We start from the raw sequence: 6,428 nt of genomic DNA, 5'->3' as shown, positions 1-6,428 counted from the left end.
CAGAGAAGGAACAGAACCTCCTGTCCAGCTGGCCAGCTTGTGTCACTCCTCAGTGGAAGAGACTTGGGATCTGGACCTCATGGGACCTGCTTTCAAAAGATGCATGTTTTACATGTGTTGTGCAGTCATTTGGTCCAGGACAAGCAGCATGCTGGGATTTGCAGCTTGGGTGGAAGATTTTAATGATATCTGCAGTGGTGCTCTCCATGTCAGAGGCCAGGAACAGGTTGTCTCTTCCAACTTTGTGGATTGGCTAGAGAGGCAAGGTAAGGTTTCAATGATCACATTGGTACCGTTTATTTTACTGTCAACTGCTCATGGCTGTGGTGAGGCAATGTCCAGCAGCTGAGGATTAGCTGAAATGGGCATGGATGATCAAGGCAGTACCTCATCTGGACCCTCTTGCCAATCCCCACTAATGGCTACACATGACAGAAAGCATGCAAGGCCAAGCAGTTGTGTAAGAGGCAAGCCCATCAGAAGACTGCTGCCCAGAGGCGAGAGCCATTTCAATCCCAAGAAATTCATATGCACAGCAGCCAACCATCTCACATACTCCAACCACTCAGGTAGCACTTAGACAAGGTACAATATTAGGTTTAAAAGCATATGCATTACACACTGTCACCAAGAGGAAGCACCATGAAAGCAAACATTAGGCACTCACGCACACGACATATTTAATTATTAAAAATCTGGTTGCACTGAAATTGTTTTGTGTGCAGAGAGTGTTCTTGCAGAGATTTGCAAATCTAAGAACAAGAACGTAAGAAATAGGAGCAGGAGTAGGCCTATCGGCTCCTCGAGCCTGCTCCGCCATTCAATAAGATCATGGCTGATCTGATCCTAACCTCAATTTTAAATTCATGTCCAATTTCCTGCCCGCTCCCCGGAACCCCTAATTCCCTTTACTTCTAGGAAACTGTCTATTTCTGTTTTAAATTTATTTAATGATGTAGCTTCCACAGCTTCCTGGGGCAGCAAATTCCACAGACCTACTACCCTCTGAGTGAAGAAGTTTCTCCTCATCTCAGTTTTGAAAGAGCAACCCCTTATTCTAAGATTATGCCCCCTAGTTCTCGCTTCACCCATCCTTGGGAACATCCTTACCGCATCCACCCGATCAAGCCCCTTCACAATCTTATATGTTTCAATAAGATCGCCTCTCATTCTTCTGAACTCCAATGAGTAGAGTCCCAATCTACTCAACCTCTCCTCATACGTCCACCCCCTCATCCCCGGGATTAACCGAGTGAACCTTCTTTGTACTGCCTCGAGAGCAAGTATGTCTTTTCTTAAGTATGGACACCAAAACTGTATGCAGTCTTCCAGGTGCGGTCTCACCAATACCTTATATAACTGCAGCAATACCTCCCTGTTTTTATATTCTATCCCCCTAGCAATAAAACCCAACATTCCGTTGGCCTTCTTGATCACCAGCTGCACCTGCATACTAACTTTTTGATTTTCTTGACTAGGACCCCCAGATCCCTTTGTACTGCAGTACTTTCCAGTTTCTCGCCATTAAGATAACTTGCTCTCTGATTTTTCCTGCCAAAGTGCATAACCTCACATTTTCCAATATTGTATTGCATCTGCCAAATCTCCGCCCACTCACCCAGCCTGCCTATATCCCCCTGTAGGTTTTTTATGTTCTCCTCACTCTCTACTTTCCCTCCCATCTTTGTATCATCTGCAAACTTTGATATGTCACACTCGGTCCCCTCCTCCAAATCGTTAATATAGATTGTAAAGAGTTGGGGACCCAGCACCGACCCCTGCGGAACACCACTGGCTACTGGTTGCCAGTCCGAGAATGAACCATTTATCCCAACTCTCTGCTTCCTGTTAGATAACCAATCCTCCACCCATGCCAGAATATTACCCCCAATCCAGTGATTCTTTATCTTGAGCAATAATCTTTTATGTGGCACCTTGTCGAATGCCTTCTGGAAATCTAAATATACTACGTCCACTGATTCCCCTTTATCCACCCTGTACGTTATGACCTCAAAGAACTCAAGCAAATTTGTCAGACATGACTTCCCCTTCATAAAGCCATGCTGACTTTGTCCTATTAAATTATGTTTATCCAAATGTTCCGCTACTGTCTCCTTAATAATAGACTCCAAAATTTTACCCACCACAGAAGTTAGGCTAACTGGTCTATAATTTCCAGCCTTCTGCCTACTACCCTTTTTAAATAAGGGTGTTCCATTAGCAGTTTTCCAATCTGCCGGGACCTTTGCCGAGTCCAGAGAATTTTGGAAAATTATTACCAAAGCATCCACAATCCCTACTGCCACTTCCCTCAAGACCGTAGGATGTAAGCCAAAAGGTCCAGGGGATTTATCCGCCTTGAGTCCCATTAATTTACTGAGTACCAATTCCTTAGTGATTTTAATCGTATTTAGCTCTTCCCCCTCCTCGAGGCCCCTGTTTGTCCAGCGTTGGGATATTCTTAGTGTCCTCTACCATAAAGACTGAAACTAAATATTTGTTCAGCATTTTTGCCATCTCCATGTTTCCCACCATTAATTTCCCGGTCTCATCCTCTAAGGGACTTACGTTTGCCTTAGCCACCCTTTTTCTTTTTATATAAAAGGGAATTAGGGGTTATGGGGAGCGGGCAGGAAATTGGACATGAAGCTGAGTTCGGATCGGTCAATGCCCTGTGGGTGGCGGAGAGGGCCCAGGGGCTGTGTGGCCGGGTCCTGCTCCGACTTCTTGTGTTCTTTAGATTTGTGGTTGGGATCAGATCAGCCATGATCTTATTGAATGGCGGAGCAGGCTCGAGGGGCCGATTGGCCTACTCCTGCTCCAATTTCTTATGTTCTTATGTTCTTATAACTGTAGAAACTCTTGCTATCTGTTTTTATATTTTTTGCTAATTTATTTTCATAATCTATCTTCCCTTTCTTAATCAATCCTTTAGTTACTTTTTGCTGTCTTTTGAAGACATCCCAATCTTCTATCCTCCCACTAAGTTTGGCTACCTTATATGTCCTTGTTTTTAGTCCGATACTATCCTTAATTTCTTTACTTAGCCACGGATGGCTGTCATTTCTTTTACACCCTTTTTTCTTCAGTGGAATATATATTTTTTTTGAAGGTTGTAAAATAACTCCTTAAATGAACACCACTTCTCATGTACCGTCTTACCCTTTAATCTATTTTCCCATTCCACTTTAATCAATTCTGCTCTCATACCATCATTGTCTCCTTTATTCAAGCTCAGTACGCTTGTTTGAGAACCAACCTTCTCACCCTCTAATTGGATATGGAATGTAACCATGTTATGGTCACTCATTCCAAGGGGATCCATAACTATGACATTATTAATTAATCCTGGCTCATTACACAGGACCAGCTCCAAGGTTGCCTGCCCCCTTGTAGGATCAGGTACATACTGCTCAAGAAATCCATCCCTAATACACTCAATAAACTCTTCCTCAAGGCTGCCCTGCCCAATTTGATTTGTCCAGTTAATATGATAGTTAAAATTCACCATAATTATAGCTGTTCCCTTATTACATGCCCCGACTATTTCCTGATTAATACTTCTTCCAGCAGAGTTGCAACTATTAGGAGGCCTATATACTACGCCCACTCGTGTTTTTTGCCCCTTATTATTCCTTATCTCTAACCAAACTGTTTCATTGTCCTGATCCTTTCTCCCAATATCATTTCTCTGTATTACAGTGATTCCTTCCTTTATTAACATAGCCACCCCACCTCCCCTTCCTTCCTGCCTGTCCTTTCTGATTGTTAAATACCCTGGCATATTTAATTCCCAGTCGTTGTCACCCTGCAGCCATGTTTCTGTAATGGCCACAAGATCATACCCATAAGCAGTTATTTGTGCCGTTAACCCGTCCATTTTGTTACGAATGCTACGTGCATTCAGATAAAGAACTTTCAAATATGTTTTGTGACACTTAGTTCCTGCTTTTTCCTTTTTTAACACTTTACCTTTTACTCCATACCTTCTGTCCCTTCCTGACACGCTTTCCTCTGTCTCCCTGCTCAGGTTCCCAACCCCCAGCCACGGCTTTGATGCTGGGTTAATCGCCTTACGCCTTCTAGTTTTTATTTTATCTGTCGTGCCTAAAGTACACTTTCTTTCCGCTGCTCTACGCTTTTCCCTTTCACTTGTTCTTGAACAACTGTTTTGTACTATTTGTATTGTAGATTTACCCTGGGTCTTCCCCTCTCTTGCTGCTCTCAACTTTATTCTCTTCTGACTCCCCACTCAGGTTCCCATCCCCCTGCCACTCTAGTTTAAACCTTCCCCAACAGCACTAGCAAACACCCCGCGAGGACATTGGTCCCGGTCCTGCTCGGGTGTAACCCGTCACGCTTGTACAGGTCCCACCTTCCCCAGAACCGGTCCCAATGTCCCAGGAATCTAAATCCCTCCCTCCTACACCATCCCTGCAGCCACACATTCATCCGGTCTATTCTCCTGTTCCTATACTCACTAGCACGTGGCACCGGTAGTAATCCTGAAATCACTACCTTTGAGGTCCTGCTTTTTAATTTATCTCCTAACTCCTTAAATTCACCTTGCAGGACCTCATCCCTTTTTTTACCTATGTCGTTGGTACCAATATGGACCACGACTACTGGCTGTTCACCCTCCCCCTCCAGAATGCCCTGCAGCCGCTCCATGACATCCTTGACCCTAGCACCAGGGAGGCAACATACCATCCTGGAGTCACGTTTGCAGCCGCAGAAACGCCTATCTGTTCCCCTTACAATTGAATCCCCTATCACTATAGCCCTGCCACTCTTCTTCCTCTCCTCCTGTGCAGCAGAGCCACCCATGGTGCCCCGAACCTGGCTCTTGCTGCTTTCCCCTGATAAGCCATCTCCCCCAACAGTATCTAAAGCAGAATATCTGTTTGAGAGGGAGATGGCCCCAGGGGACTCCTGCTCTACCTGCCTAGTCCTTTTACTCTGCCTGGATATGATGGAAATAATAGGAGATTTATGAATTACTTTCGAAGGGTATTCACAGTCATCATGTAGGCAAATACAGCAGGCAATTTACCCAAAGCAAATGAGATAAGTAACCAATTAATCAGTTTTGGTTGAGGATGGGGTGTTGGCCAGGACACCAGCCTACTTTTCTTCTACATCTACCTGAACAGGCAGAAAGACAGCAGATCCAACAATGCAGTGCTCCTTCAGCACTACACCGAAATGTCAACCAAGACTCCGTTTTTAAGTTCTGGAACGGGGCTTGAACCCACAACCTTCTGACTTGGTTTAGAGTGTCCCCACCGAGCCAAACTGATGCTTCGATTTAAGGTGAAGTCATATCTGTGGAGATTTGACATGGAAGGGATGTAGACAGGGTTGTTAATATGATGGCTACATTTTCAAATTAACCAAAGGTCTCCTGGATGAGAGCTTACCGAATGGCTTTTGCTATCAACTGCCTTGAATGAAGGATTCATGATGGCTGCTGGGGAAGCAAGGATTGACTTGTATAATCCAATGCTGATGGCTGCAAACAACCTGAACACTTGAAAAATATCAGGGGATTTTAAAACCTATTTTAGCTATTCATTTCAATACACAGAGGGAAGCTTATTTTCAGGGCCTATCATTTCCTCCTCTTTAATGAATTTATAAGATTAATATATGGAGCTCTTGATCTCTGAAACATAACTTATGAATCCAGTGAGCGAAAGCAAACTTTTCCCACATTTTACCATCAGCAGAAATGAAATTGGTTTCTTGCCGTATTAATGCCACAACTCCCACACACAGGTCTTACACAGCCCCAGAGTAAACATGGATTCACTAAAGCCAGCTCATGGGAAGACCTGCTTTTCAGAGAAAGGCTGGTTTAAAAAAAGAACAGGTCTTTCAGGTGGCATTAACATGCCAGGAAACCAATATAAAAGCAGACTGAGTCAGACTTGTTCAGTGTCAAATGAGTCACCTCTAGTTATGATTTAATTTACATTAACACATATCTTTCCATTGCTGCCTGTAGTAAACCACTGTGTGAGAATGTGAAAAGTTACTTTAATAATGTTTCAAAGAAAGTACAATATTAAATGATGTGGGGAAAATGCAGGAAAATGGGGATAGATAGGCAGCTTCTATGTGGAGCTAGGACTAGCACTGGTAAAGGCAGAACGTCCTCCTTTCATAGTATCATAGTAGGTACAGCATAGGAGGAGGTCATTTGGCCCATCGTGCCTGTGCTGGCTCTTTGAAAGAGCTATACAATTAGTCCCATTCCCCTGCTCTTTCCCCATAGCTCTGTAATTTTTTTCCCTTCAAGTATTTATCCAATTCCCTTTTGGAAGTTACTACTGAATTTGCTTCCACCACCCTTTCAGGCAGTGAATTCCAGATCATTACAATTCGCTGCATTAAAAAATGTTTCCTCGTGTCGCCTCTGGCTCTTT

The sequence above is a fragment of the Heptranchias perlo genome, chromosome 11, assembly GCF_035084215.1.
Source record: "Heptranchias perlo isolate sHepPer1 chromosome 11, sHepPer1.hap1, whole genome shotgun sequence".
NCBI lineage: Eukaryota > Metazoa > Chordata > Chondrichthyes > Hexanchiformes > Hexanchidae > Heptranchias > Heptranchias perlo.
The sequence above is the reverse complement of the archived record's forward strand: the minus strand, read 5'-3'. Positions refer to the sequence as shown.